Raw genomic sequence first — 16,006 nt, forward strand, 5'->3', positions numbered from 1 at the left:
TTAAAATATATTGTGCCACTGTATCATCTTAAGACTGAGGGGTATTAAAAAGACTGAGGGGTATTAAAATGTTTGTATTTCTTATTGATACAGATGATGATGATAAATATTGAAACGGCAATATAGGGGAACAAAATGCTTTGTGCTGGAAGAGAAATAGGAATAATGCAGAGGATTTCTGTAGACATAGAGTTGAATTAAGAATGACTGTAAGTATATCTCAGAGATACTGTGCATTGGGTTCCAGACCACAGCAAAAAAGCAAATATGGCAACAAAGTGAGTCAAATGAATTTTTCACTTTCCCAGGGCATATAAAAATTATGTTTACACTATGCTGTGGTCTATTAAGTATGCAATAGCATTATGCCCAAAAAACTATTCATACACCTTAATTTGAAATACTTTATTGTTAAAAAATGCTAACCATCATCTGAGCTTTCAGTAAGTCATAATCTTTTTGCTGGTGGACGGTCTTGCCTCAATGTTGATGGCTGCTGACTGATAAAGGTCGTGGTTGCTGAAGGTTGAGGTGGCTGTGGCAATTTTTCATTAAGACAACAATATAGCTTGCCACATCCATTGAGTCCTTCTTTCACAAAGGAAGCACCTGATCCTGTTGGATACAATTGTGCCCACAGTAGAAGTTCTTTCAAAACTGGGAGTCAGCCCTCTCAGATCCTGCTGCTGCTACATCAACTAAGTTTATGTAATATCCTAAATCCTTTGTTGTCATTTCCAAATCTTCACATCATCTTCACCAGGTACAGATTCTATTTCAAGAAACCACGTTCTTTGTTCATGCATAAGAATTAACTCCTCATCCATTCAAGTTTGATCATGAGATGGCAGCCATTCAATCACATCTTCAGGTTCCACTTCTCATTCTAGTTCTCTTGCTTTTCCACCACATCTGCAGTTACTTCCTGCACCGAAAACTTTAGCCCCTGAAAGTCATTCATGAGGGTGGGAATTACCTTCTTCTAAACGTCTATTAATAATGTTGGTATTTTGACCTCTTTCCATGAATCATGAATGTCCTTAATTGTACCTAGAGTAGTGAATCCTTTCCAAAAGGTTTTCAATTTACTTTGCCCAGATCCATCAGAAGAATCATCTGTAGCAGCTATAGCCTTATGAAATATATTTGTAAATGATAAGACTTGAAATTAGGGGCTCCTGGGTGGCTCAGTAGGTTAAACATCCAACTTCAGCTCAGCTCATGATCCCGCGGTTAGTGGGTTTGAGCCCCACATATGGCTCTGTGCTGACAGCTCAGAGCCTGGAGCCTGCTTTGGATTCTGTGTGTGTGTGTGTGTGTGTGTGTGTGTGTGTGTGTGTGTGTGTCTACCCCTCCCCTGCTCATGCTTTGTCTCTCTCTCTCAAAAATAAATAAAACATTTTAGAAAAAGACTTGAAATTAAAAATTACTCCTTGATCTATGTTCTGCAGAATGGATGTTGTGCCAGCATACATGAAAACAACATTAATCTCATTGTTTATCTCCATCAGAGCTCTTGGGTGACCAGGTATATTTCCATTGAGCCATATTTTAAAAGGATTTTTTTTTCTTCAGCAGGTCTCAACAGTGGGCTCATAATATTCAATAAACCATATTGTAAACAGATGTGCTGTCATCCAGGCTTTGATGTTCCATTTAGGGCACAGGCAGAGTAGATTTAGCATAATTCTTAAGGGTTCTGAATAGTAACGGAGTATTGGTTTTGCTTAAAGTCATCTGCTGCATTAGCCTGTAACAGAATTAGCCTGTCCTCTGAAGATTTGAAGGCAGGCATTGACTTCTCTTCTCTAGATATGAAAGTCTAAATGGCAACTTCTTCCAACATAAGAATGTTGTTTTATCTCCATTGAAAATCTGTTGTTTAGTGTAGACACCTTCATTAATTATCTTAATTAGATCTTCTGGATAACTTGCTATAGCTTCTATATCAGCACTTGCTAATTTACCTTGCATTTGAATGTTATAGAGATGGCATCTTTCCTTAAGCCTCATGACCCAGTCCCTGCAACCCTCAAACTTTTCTTCCACAACTGGCTCACCCCCCTCAGTCTTTCTGGCACTGTAGAGAGTTACGGCCTTCTTCTGCAATAGGTTTTGGTTTAAGAGAATGTTGTAGCCCTAAAACTTTCTCCATGTCAGCAATAAGGCTGTTTCACTTTCTTAATATTTGTGTATTCACTGGAGTAGAACTTTTAGTTTCTTTCAAGAACTTTTCCTTTGCATTCACAACTTGGCTAAATGGTGCAAGAAGCCTAGTTTTGGCCTGTCTTGGCTTTCCACATGTCCTTATGAAGCTTGATCATTTCTAGCTTTTGATTTAAATGAGAGATGAGCAACTCTTCCTTCCACTTGAATACTAATGGGCCATTGTAGGGTTATTAATTGGCCTAATCTCAAAACTCTTTCATCTCAGGGAATAGGGGGGCCCAAAAGAGAGGGCGAGAAATTGAGTAATGGCTAGTTAATGGAGCAATCAAAACACATGGAACATTTATTCTTCACATTCACCATCTTATATTGGTGCAGTGTGTGGCAGCCCAAATCCATGACAATAGTAACACCAAAGAGTATTGATTGCAGGTCACCATAGCAAATATAATACTAATGAAAATGCTTGAAATAGTTCAAGAATTAATAAAATGTGACACAAAGACAGGAAGTGAGGAAATGCTGTTGGAAAACAGCACCGATGGGCTTGCTCAAGGCAAAATGTAGTATCTGCAAAGTGCAATAAAGTGACGCATAATAAATGACGTACAACTGTACCAGGAAAACATTTCAACTTCAAGCTGAAGGGAGAAACTCCTAGTTGAACAAAAACGACATTTTATCACAGATATCTACTGCTAAATGATGTCTCAGTTTTTAGAGAGAAAGAGCACAAATTATTAAAAAAAAAAGTTATCAAAAGTGGTTACTGGAACAGAACTTAATATAAAGGTAAAAGAAGAATTGGAAAGGGAGACTTAATGTCTTCAGATTCTTCACAGTTAATGTAATGAATATGAAGTAAGAAATTATTATCACATTTAAGTTCAATATTAAAAAAATTTGATTTTTCAGTAAAATGTAGTAACATACCTTTTCTTAGTTTTCCTGAATTCATTACTTGTAAGACAATCTAAAATCATTTCAAAATGATTAAAGGTTGTCTTTCAGAGTAATATTTCAAAATATAAAACACATCATATAAATGCTTTATTGTTTATTTTATTTGTATTTGTAATTTCTAGATAAATGATTGATCTATAGTCTCTCATATCAAATATATTCAAACCTAAAATACTATTTCCATGAAAATAAAAATGTTGGTGAAAAATAGGTCCATTTTAATAGTCTATTCACTCACCATTATTGTTCATTCATATTTATTTATATGCTATTTCCTGCATTTTCTGCAGTGGTTATCATATCTCAAGCCAACAGCTTCCAAAATTAATATTTAGTCCAATTCTTTTTTTGAATGTTCATTTATTTTTTTGTTTTGTTTGTTTGTTTGTTTTAAAGAGAGTGCAAGCAGGGGAAGGGCAGAGACAGGGGGACAGAAGATCCAAAGCGAGTTCTGTGCTGACAGACCCTCTGGATGTGGGGCTTGAACTCATGAATCAGAAATTCATGACCTGAGGGGAAGTCAGATGTTCAACTGACTGAGGCGCCCAGGTGCCCCTGAGTCCAATTCTTTTTTTTTTTTTCTTTTTAGTATTTATTTATTTTTGAGAGAGAGAGAGAGAGAGAGAGGGAGAGAAAGAGAGAGACAGAGAGAGAATGGGGAGGGGCAGAGAGAGAGGAGACAAGGGATCAGAAGTGGGCTCACTGACAGACTCAAACCCATGAACCTGAGCTCATGACCTGAGCTAAAGTCCCAACGCCTAACTGACGAACAACCCAGGTGCCCTGAGTCTAATGTCCAATTCTTTTTGGTGGATGTAGGTGGAATTGGTTACCATCTCCTTCAAAACTCTTTTTTTTTTAAATTTTTGCACATAAGCAAAATATTTAATGCCTGTGGCTATAGGGTTACATGCAGAGTAATTGCTCAAGAAGTTTTTAAAATAAATGAATGTTATGGAATTAAGAAATAAAAGAACAAATGACAGAATGAATGTAGCAACAATTTTACGACATACACAAGGCAACCTGCTAACCACAAATTATAAATAATATTTTCCTCCTGTAGACTTGCCAGTTTTTATCAATTGGATATTAGTACCATTTATACTAATGAAATGATTGTTAAATGTTTATTTATTTACTTTGAGAGAGAGAGAGAAAAAGAGAGAGAGTGGCAGAGAGAGATTGGAGAGAGAGAATCTCAAGCAGGCTCTGCACTGCCAACAGAGAGCCCAATGTGGGGCTCAAACTCACCAACAGTGAGATCATGACCTGAGCCAAAACCGAAGGTCCAGACCTTAATCGACTGAGCCACCCAGGTGCCCCACCTAATGAAGTGATTATTAATAAGTTTGCTTAATTACTCAAAATGTTGCCCTTGAAGAAATTAACATAAGGATATTATGAAGAGAGGAAGACCACCTCCAACTGTGAAAACTCAGAAATCATTATATACTACCCTCATTTCAAAATATAAAAAAGAAAATTATACAGGAGTGAGTTTATTTTATTTAAAAGATAAAACAGGTATCTATTTAATTAAATAGTTTTTGAATCATGCTTACACAAATGTTTGATTCTTGCTTAAAATAATTTCTGCATCTTTTTGGAGTAACATTTCTAATACTTAGTTTTGAAAAATTTTCTACAAGTAGACATATATTATAAAATATATAGTAATTCAAATTGTTTATAGCCTGATAGAATCATCTTTCCTAAATAACTTCAGAGATGCATTCGTAGAGATTTACATACTTCAATGCTATCTGATGCACATTTCTGTTAAAATTATATGGCCCTGTTTTGTTAGTCTGATATAACTTATTATTATATTGTGGATGATTTCTAGTTTAATCCTTGAGCAAATGCCTTTTATTTTTATTTCTGCTTTGCTTTTTCATGTTTTTTTCAAATTTTATTGTGATAACTCACCTGAAAACTTACTTGGAAAAAAAATCATGTTTTATTCCCAACTCAGTAAATGAAATATAGTTTCTTCATTGTCCTATGTGAAATGATGTTTACAAACAAATTTCATAGTGTTCACTGTGAGATGATGGCCACTTTTTTTTTTAGTTCATATTAACAGTTTTACCTATAGTTATGGTTTTATTATGTGTGAATTAGGGTGCCTTTTTAATATCTTAAATACTGCATTTTGTAGTATTTATTTAAGTATTTATTTCCCTTTAAAGAAATTAACCTGTTTTTTGAGAGGAAGCTCAACAAAAATATATTTAAGTTTTAATGATAAAACTTAAATACTTTTTGCAATTATTTTTTACTCTGGGAAATAAAATTCAATTGGAAAATATCAGTGAGTAAAAGAAGAAATAATAGCAGACAAACATCAAATTGCTAAATTTCATTATCTGACATTAGAAAAATTAAGGGAATGTATATCCATATTCTTAATAATTTTGAAGTTATTTCTAATCATAAGGATTTTGTCCATTATATACTATATGTTTTCTTAAATTATGGTGCCATTACTATTTTTATTTTAATCCTTATTATTCTCAATATATAAATTATACCCCTGAATAGTCAAAATGATGCTATTATACTAAATTATTTAGAAATTATTTTTAAATAATTAAATATTGTATATATGCTAAATTAAATATTAATTTTTATAGACAAAGTTAGGTTTTTACTTGCACAAAAATGTGGAATGTTAATGAATTAGAAAAATATCTTATTATGAAAAATATAATGGTAGTCTCAAGAAAAGAAGTATCCTAATGAGAATTCAAACATTTTACTTTATGTTTCACAACATTTTTTACAATATCATGACTCTAAGGCTCTCTTTCAAGTATAAGAATATATGTAGGGGCGCCTGGGTGGCCTTAGTCGGTTAAGCGTCCGACTTCAGCTCAGGTCACGATTTAACGGTCCGGGAGTTCGAGCCCCGTGTCGGGCTCTGGGCTGATGGCTCAGAGCCTGGAGCTTGCTTCCGATTCTGTGTCTCCTTCTCTCTTTGCCCCTCCCCCGTTCATGCTCTGTCTCTCTCTGTCTCAAAAATAAATAAACTTTAAAAAAAAAAAAAAAAGAATATATGTAATAGATTTTTTGCATGGAAAACATTTTCCTTATTCTTATTGTTCCTAAACAACATTTCAGTGACTTGATCTTGGTTGAGTCTAATACAAAACTCAAAAATATTTACCTAGATATTTCCTTACCCATGTTTATGTTGCCCTAAGTTAGAATTTGTCCGTGTTGTGGGTTAGAGACAACCAGGTGAACTCTGATAAAAGTGTTCCCCTCTGTATGGTATGAGAACCCTTTAGCCTTAAACATAATTAACAAAGAAAAAAATATAGCATTCAGTCTCTCTCTCATGAAGTCTGCAAAGTCTAAGTTCTAGCAAAGGAGAAGTGACGGAAAATGTCACAGGAAACTTCTAGGAACACTCACTGAAAGAAATTTCTTTTTTTTTTTTTTTTTTTTTAAATTTTTTTTTTCAACGTTTTTTATTTATTTTTGGGACAGAGAGAGACAGAGCATGAACGGGGGAGGGGCAGAGAGAGAGGGAGACACAGAATCGGAAACAGGCTCCAGGCTCCGAGCCATCAGCCCAGAGCCTGACGCGGGGCTCGAACTCACGGACCGCAAGATCGTCACCTGGCTGAAGTCGGACGCTTAACCGACTGCGCCACCCAGGCGCCCCAAGAAATTTCTAATGAAGACTTTTGTTGCTCTTTCTCCATATTCCTGGAGCCATGGGCATCATCTTTGATGAGGGATGAAATTTTGAGCTCCAAGGAATCTCAATCTCTAAGGGCTTCATGGACTAAGACACTTCATCATCATTAGGCTTCCTAGGTCTTAACTACTATGAGGGAAGATAACTCTATCTTATTGAAGTCACATATCCTGCATATGTGCAATTAAGAAAGAACTTAATATTAATTGCTATAAATTTGCAGTAATACAATCTCTGTTTAAAGTTTACTGTGTAATACAAGTATATTTTTACATCTAACAAATATAATGTTAATCTCTGTTTCTATTTTATACAAATGCATGTAACACTTATAACAATAGGCAATAATGCCTCTTAGCTGAAACATTCTTGGTCAATACCAGATAGTGGATCCCAGATATTTTTGATAATGGCTTTTCTCCAAAGATAGCCCCAGGGTACCTCACTGTCCTTCCTAAACTCTTGTATACTGTCTCTTTATTAAGTCATTTAAATTACTCCTTCTGGAGAGTACTTCCTGTTTCTTACCAGATACTTGACTAGCACAGGTTGATAACCTCTGAGCCAGGGGCAAACAGATAGCAGCATCATTCACGCTAAGCTCATAGCTGCTGTTGGCATCAAATGGAGTACAGGTGGAGGCAAGGAGTGAAAGATTAAGTGTGGTGGCAATTATAAACACTACATGATTTTGATTCTTTTTAACTTTCCTATAAGGAGTAAAAGGGAGTAAGTATTTAGGTCTTGAATACCAAACTTAAAATACATATGAAAAACCAGAAAACTTGGTAATTGCTCACCCTTTCTAGCTGCAAGAATCAATCTTTTTTTTTTTTTTTTTTTTTGATAGAAAACAAGACTGAGCGGGTGAGAAGCAGAGAGAGAGAGAGACTTAGGCAGGTTCCATGCTCAGTGTGGAGTCCTACATGGGGCTTGATCCCATGTCCATGGGTTTATGACCTGAGCCAAAATTAAGAGTTGGAAGGAAGTTTAACTGACTGAGCTGCCCAGGTGCCCAATCTTTCCTTCATAAATTCTTTCCAATGACTTCACTGGGAAAGTTTCTTCATGAAGAAATGCTTATTCTACTCAAAATTCACAACCATAACTTCTCATTCTGCCTCTAGCATTTAAAAATTAGAGGGTAGCATAGCCCCAACAGAAAAAAGTACAAGAAGTAGTGTGGAACAAAGTAGACTATACGGTAAGAGAATGCCAATTTGTTCCAGCAGGAGTTGAGGCAAAATATAGGGGATGGACTGAAAGATGTTTGACCACAGAGGACAAAACATGAAATTAGTGAAGCCAAAGGTATTTATATGGATACACCAACTCAGGATTAGGGATTGGTTTAAGTACCTGGGAATTGTGTCGATTTTATTGGTTAATTACATCCTGAACTCAGACATGATATTTAGTCAGTGAGAGAAATTCCAGAATATCCCTGGAATATTGAAGAGTAAGAAATCCAAGGACAAGCAGTCTGTTAAGAATAATCTGTAGACATCTGTGTGCCCTTTTCCCCAACCACCTTAATTTTTAGGCTGTGGGTCCATGTATACTTTTACCATGATGGCAAAGACAGAGGCTATTCATGGGCACTAAAACATGGATTTTCCCTTTATGGGAATGATCTGTTTACTGTCATTGCTAAGTGCCAACATTCAACCATAATAGAACCTCTTTCCTCAGGGGTAATAGCCAGTCACTTGAAATCAAGTTAACTAAATTAGACTACTTTTCATAGAGGGGGCAAAAGTTTGTTCTCAAGGGTTTAGATATATTCTGAATATTAAAATTTCCTTCCTGTCTGTAATGCTTCTGCTATCATCACTGTTGATGATCTGACAGAATGCCTTATCGATCGACATGTAATCCCATAGAATATCTCTGTTTACCTATGGTAAAAATGTAGTATAACAATAAAACCACATGCACAGGACTCATTAGCTGAACATGATTAGAAAAAACAGGCTTAATAGAATAATGGGATGATACACTAAAGACTTAGTTATAGGACCCATGGTCTAATAGATTAGATGTGATAACGTCTACTCCTTAGCCAGACTACAGGGATCCAAGAACCAGGCAGAAGACAGGGATGTGTCAGTATTATAAGTGATTATCTAGGTAAGATACTTTTTCATCCAAATCCTGAATCAATTTTTTTGGAATAGTAGGAAGTTTTGTTGCTCAATGGACAAATACTTTCCCCAAAAAAGATTCATATCTCCAATGGTTTGGAGACTGACTCCTCACATACCTACCAACATTTTTTATATCTCATACCACTGAACCAACAGGAAGAAAAAAGGGTAATTGTACTTACTGGCCAACGTGAATAATTCCAATTACTAAGTATGAATTGTAATGTTGGTACAGAATCAGAGCAAATACGACCCCAAAGAGCTCACTGGTTCTCCCTCTGTCTTTTTTTTCTTATGTTTTTGCTTTATTTTTGAGAGAGAGACAAAACACTAGCCGTGGAGGGGAAGACAGAGAGGGAGACACAGAATCCGAAACAGGCTCCAGGCTCCGAGCTGTCAGCACAGAGCCTGACGCGGGGCTCAAACTCATGGTCTGTGAGATCAAGACCTGAGCGGAAGTCGGACACTCAGCCGACTGAGCCACCCAGGCACCTCTCACTGGTTCTGTTTATACTACTTTGCTCAATAGATGAGGCCAATGGAAAATTATATGTATTAAGACAGAACAGAATTAGGCCCAGATAATTCAGAAAAACATAGCTTTAGGTCACTCTTGCCCCAGGAAGTAACCCATTTTTTCAGGTTTCCAGCAAAGGATAAAAAGAACATGGAAAAATGAAAGCTGTAGTTATCAGATTAAGTCAGGATAAGTTATAGATATGTAGTGGCTCAGGGGAATGGAAGAGTTTAAAATATTAGCTATGTTTTAAGTTAATTTTTTGTTCTTTCCTTTTCCCAACCACTAGGCCCAAAGATTGAGAAGCAGTTCAGAACCTGAAAAAATTGAGTCAACTTCACAAGGGTAAGTTAACTGATGCTAAATATAAATAATTTACAACCACACTTTTTATTACCTTAAATAGTTGGGGACTCTGATTAAAGTTAAGACTTTAATAATAATAAAAATAATTGTACAGAGTATATGTAGGATGTAATAAGTGTATTGGAATTTTGGATTTCATTCCAATGGATTAATAAATAAGACAGAATTTTCTTAAAGCTGAGATTCCATTGTTCAGGAAATATATTTATAATAACACAATTATATTTTAAAAGTTGCTATGAGTCAGACCACAATTTGAAGTGATAGTACTACTGATGGTTATGAAAATATACAAGAAAAGATATTTCTGGATATTCTACTTGCTAACCTCAATGATTTATATATATATATATATAAATATAACTTTAATATATTTAAATATAACTTTAAATATATATATATAACTTTAATATATATTAAATATAACTTTAAATATATATATATATAACTTTATAAAAGGGTTGAATAACTTTCAAATAAACCATGTTAAAAATACAATAGGTGGTTAAAAGGTAATAAATAAATGAACAGATGAATAAATAAATAAATAAATAAATAAACAACTAATAGCTTCATCAATAAGTCCAGAAGTTGCACTTGAAACCTGAGCATTATTTCCTATCAGTTAAGAGTCAGAGATGTAGCGCGTGGTGGCTTAGTTGGTTGAGCCTCTGACTCTTGATATCGGCTCATGTCATGATCTTGCGGTTGTGGGATTGAGCCTCACGTAGAGCCCCTTGTTAGGGTCTGTGCTGAGTGTGGAGCCTGCTTTGGATTCTCTCCCTCCCTCTCTTTCTGCCCTTCCTCCACTTGCTCTCTCTTTCTCCAAATAAAAATAAAAAAAAAAAAAATTTGGAAAAAAAAGAATTGGAGGGAAGTTTTCAATGAGTATTTATATGGAGTATACATTCTGAGTTCAATAACGCACCTTTAGTAAAATGAATGTATGTTAGTTTCCCAATACTTAATACATATTGACATGTAAAAATGTTAATCAGTTGTTTTCAGCTTTCATCTATTTCAGGCAGTGCTGCTATAACATATACTTGAGAATGGAATTACTGAATGCTGAATTCTAGTAAAGGAAGCCAAGGAGTTTTCTAAGCCATTTGTACTGACTTGCACTATCATCTTTACTAAGAGTCCCAGTTGCTCTACATCTTGGATAACACATGCTATTGTCAGTCTTTTTCATTTTATCTGTTCTAGTTGTTCTGAAATTTAACTGTTTCTCACAAGTTTCTGTTGATTCAGGTGTGTAAGCTGATTCGTTTTGTAAGAGTTTCTTCCAGTGTTTACATGTTTTACGTGTTTCAATCTATTGGGTTGTCTATCTGTTATGGGTCCAATTGTGTCCCACAAAAATTCATATGTTGAAGTCTTAATCCTTACTACTAAGAATGTGTTCTTGTTTGGAAATAAAGTTCTTATATATGTAATTAGGTAACATGAGGTCCTACTGGCTTAGGGCCCATTATGCCTGGCCCTTATGAAAAGGACAGTTGGACACAGATGCATACACACACAAGGAGAATGCCATGTGAAGGTGAAAACAGACATCAATTTGATATGGCAGAAGCCAAGTAATACCAAACATTGCTAGCAAACTACCAGACTCTAGAAATAGGGGAACAGAGTTCTCCCTCACAACCCTCAGAAGGAATTAACCCTGCCGATAACCTTGATCTAGGATTTCTAGCCTCCAAAACTGTGAGACAATGCATTTTGGTTGTGTAGGACACTCAGTTTGTGGTATTTTGTTTCATAAGCCCAAGCAAACTAATACACTCTCTTTCTTATTGTACTGGATACATGCTGGCTAGGAGTTCTTTGGCAGTAATATGAACTGTAAATTAGTCTGTGACTTACCTATGCATTCTCTTAATGGTATCTTTTGATGAATGCAGTTTGTTTAAATCAATGCAGGTCAAATTATCTTTTTTTCCTTCATGTCCTGTTTAAAAAATATTTGCTTGCCTCAATATCATGAAGATCATGCATATCAAGATATATTTTCTTCTAGATAATATTGTTATATCTTTCATCTTTAAGTGTACAATACATCTAGAATTGAATTTTGTGAATGCAGTGATAAGATTAGTTACACATTATTAAGGTTATTAAAGTGATTTTATTTATCTTACACTCATTCAGAATACTTTTCCATTACATTTCATTGCACTGAAAATACAGAATGAATGCATCTGCGGAAGGTGCCTTAAAGTATTTTGAAAGCAGTATTTTGCTAATGGTTAACGATACGTTTTAGGGATGCAATACTACTCATGAAAAGGAACTGTGAGGGGCTCCTGAATGGCTGTTGTTAAACCTCTGACTCTTCCTTTCGGCTCAAGTCATGATCTCAGGGTTTGTGAGATCAAGGTGCTGTGTGAGTGAGGCTGTTTGAGATTCTCTCCCACTCTGCCGCTCGGCTGCTTGTGCATGCTCTCTCTCCCCTCTCAAAGTAAACAAATAAACTTAAAAAAATAAAAGGATCTGTGAAATAATTTACTCTTGATTGTTATAAAATAGTTACATAGGGATGCATTTGTGATTTTTATTTTGCAAAGTCAATCAGTTTAAAAATCAACAAACAATAGGTGCCTTCTGTCTGTCAGGTACTTTAGCCAATGTTATTTTCATGTAATACTCAGAAATTTTTACATGTGACTTTTTTAATACTAAAAAAAAAAAAAAAAGAAGCTTTCTTGCTAGGCTTTGTCGGGTTTTATATTTTTAAGTAACCAAATCTAATAAAATGAAAAACAGATTTACTGAAACAGGTCCAAAAGACAAAACAAGGAGATATGCTACACATCCAAAGTATGAGGCTCCTCATCGTCAACACCTGAGCCCCACAGCCCTGACAGAAGCCAGGGACTGAGATTCCGAACTACTTATACGCTTTGGGTTTTCTTTCCTTAATTTTAAGCGTTTTTTAAATGCTAGCCGCCGAGTTGGGCGGTGGAACCCACTCACCGCCACTTCCGGTCCAAAGAGCGTCCTTTGTTTCCAGCCACCTCCGCAGCGCGCAACGCCCTGGGCTCGCTCCCGTGCTCGCTCAGGTGGGGCCCAGCTCACCTCCTACTTGTACTACTTGCACTTGACCTTGCAGGCGAAGGCTGCACAGCCACGTGTAACGCACAGGTTGGCCAGGGCGTCGCCCATGGTGCGGGCCGGCCCGCCGGAGCCCCCGGTCGGGTGGAGGAGCCGAGACCGCTCCTTCCGTGGAGCGGCTCCCGTCTGGAGCCATGTCTGGTAAGCCCAGAGTCTGGGGTCGCTTCTGAGTGCATCTCGTGCTTTTTGTTTTTCTTTCATTTCCTCTTCAGGAAATCAGTCACAGAACATTTTGGCTTTTGAGTTAAACTTCGCATTGCCAGTTGTGAAGTTCGAACTTCCTCTACCGCCCCGGGGTGGGGCCCTTCTCCACTGTGAAGCTAAGGGGGTGAGGCTGGTGGAGACGGACCGGCCCGGCTTCCACGTGTCCCTGTGGGCGGAAACCTGTGCTGGAGAGACACAGCTCATGTTGCACGTGATCTTCCTTCGGGTGTTGTGTAAATTCTAGGAGGTTTAAAAAGATATTGTCTGGGAAAGATCAGTTGTCTGTGATAATAGCCACCTTGGTGAGGAGTCCGTCATCCCAGGGCCTCGGGCGCCACGGGATGGTGGGTCGCTCAGCGCACATGTCAGGCATCAGGTCTCTCGTAATTTGAAGGCAGCCCTGTTTCATCTCTGCGTGGCTGTTGGTAGAGCTTTCTGATTGCTGTTTTGATAGCCTCTCTGGGTTTTGGTGCGTGGGCCGCTGCCTCGCCGAGGCTGCAGGGGATGGAGGCTGGAGGGGATGGAGGCCGGATGTGATGGAGGCCAGAACGGCATGCAGGAGAGTGGAGCGCAGTGCGGGAATGCTGGAAGGCACCTGCATGGGCCCCCAGCCCGCAGTACCGCAGCCTCAAGACTCATATTTTGTAAGTGGCTATCCAGTTGGCCCTCTCCCCAGACCAAATTCTTCCCCGCTTCCCTGCGTGTAAACTTTTTAATGTCAGATTATTGGGAACTTTATTGTATTCCCTTGCTTACTTGTCTACTTCTGAGCTAATCATATCGTGTCAAATTTATTATATATTTATCATTCATCTTTATAACTGAGAATAAAAGTTCATCAACTTTTTAATACTTCTGCAGGATTGCACAAGCCCTTCATAAATCTTTATTTTTCATATAAATTTTAGAAATAGCTAATGAAGTTTTGCTAAGGTGCCTGCTAGGATATTTATTGGGATTGCTTTGAATCGATATATTAATTAGGAGAAAATTTATATGTTTACCATATTGATTTTCCCAAACCTTGAACCTGGAATAGCGTATTTATTGAGATCTTCTTTAATTAATGTTATTCACGTTTTGTAGATCTGAGGGGAGGACTGATATTCCTCCTCTGTTAGATTTATTACTATGTGGTTTGTTTCTTATGCATGAAATATTACCTTTTATATTTTATTCCCTAATTGTTTTTCCTCATATATAGAACTTGATTTTTTATATTGCCATTGCTGAGTTCCATTGTTATGGTTTGTCTATAATTTGTTCATTTATGTGTGTATATATGTATATACACATATATACACACATATATATATAAAATCACATTTATATACACATACATAATCATATTATTTGTAAAGGAAATAGTTTTATTTATTTCCCTTCAATCTTTATTCCACATTAAAACATTTGTCTTTTTGTACTGGCGATACCTCCAGTACGATGTTGGTAGACCTCAATATCATTTTTTAAATAGCCATAAAATGTTCTCTGATGAAAAATCCATGTAACTCTTTTTCAATACGCATCCTCTCATTTTCTTTCCTCACAGGGGAGTTACTCAAAATTGCACAGTTAGTATTCCTTGTTTCTTAATTCTCCACCATTTTACCACCACACCCATAACTGACTTTACCCTATTTGGGTGACAGTACAAATGTCATCCATCATTTCTCCAGTTGTGTAATTTTCATTTCACTTCTCTGTTGTACATATAATCCTTTTGAGAATCTTTCTTTATTGCCTTCTGTGAAACCGTGCTCTTAAAATGTTTCTGAGGTTTACTTTATTAAGAGAGGAATTTTAGAATGAGGAAAGGCTTATATTTCTATCCATCAGGAGTTTCTTATTCAACTGTATTAACTTATCTAAGCGTAATTTCTTTATCTTGATATGAGATAGTATCTTCGTACAAGACTTTTTTAGGAAAGAAAGTTTTGTGAAGGGCCTATTAGATGGCCAGGCACATGATAAATGAGTACTTTTACTTCTTTGAAGTGTCTGCTTCTATTTTTGTACACCTTAGAATTAGATTTTCCTACAGGTTTCATTTAGAGCTTTGTTCTTCTCATTCCAATCATTGGTCTTGAGTGATAGGATTTTATTAGTGTTTTTTAAAGTTCAGCTTGAGTTTTCCTTTCTTCAAACTTCCTAAACGAGTCTAGCTTACATTTTCTTTCTTTGTGTTCTCATGCTATTGTCACATATTACTTCCTCTTCTGTAATAACATATACTTTGTAGATTGATTTGAATGTTGATTTGTTTTTTGAAAGGAAAATCATGTTTCTTTTATTTACTTGAGAATTTGGGGTATATATAAATTTTTTGTTAATGTTGACTTATTTGAATGCTAACTATATTTGATACAGTTACTCTGCTAACTGGTTATATTTCTTTGGCTAGGACTCTTAGTACTTTGCTGATTATAAGCTATAATAGTGAGCAAGCTGGCATTTTGTTTACAGTAAAGGAAAGGAGTACATTTTTCCTCATTGAGTATGATGTGACTTTGATTCTTGGCAGAGAAGTTTATCAAGTTGCTAGGATTTATCATAATTGGCACATTTTTATCAGATGTCTTTTCTGCATCTACTGAGAGCTTTTCTTTTTATCTTTAATCAGTTAATGTGGTGATTTACAATGATAGTTTTTTAAATACCAACCCATTCTTACATTCCTAAGGCAGATTATCCTAGGTAATGACTTTAACAGCTTTCAATTTTTACTTTTTCCAAATTGTTTGTGTGATACATAGTATTATCTCTGTCCCAGATATTTTCCTAAAGTTAAAATTTAATAATTTGTGGAAC

Source organism: Neofelis nebulosa, chromosome 5 (genome assembly GCF_028018385.1).
Source record: "Neofelis nebulosa isolate mNeoNeb1 chromosome 5, mNeoNeb1.pri, whole genome shotgun sequence".
NCBI classification, from domain to species: domain Eukaryota; kingdom Metazoa; phylum Chordata; class Mammalia; order Carnivora; family Felidae; genus Neofelis; species Neofelis nebulosa.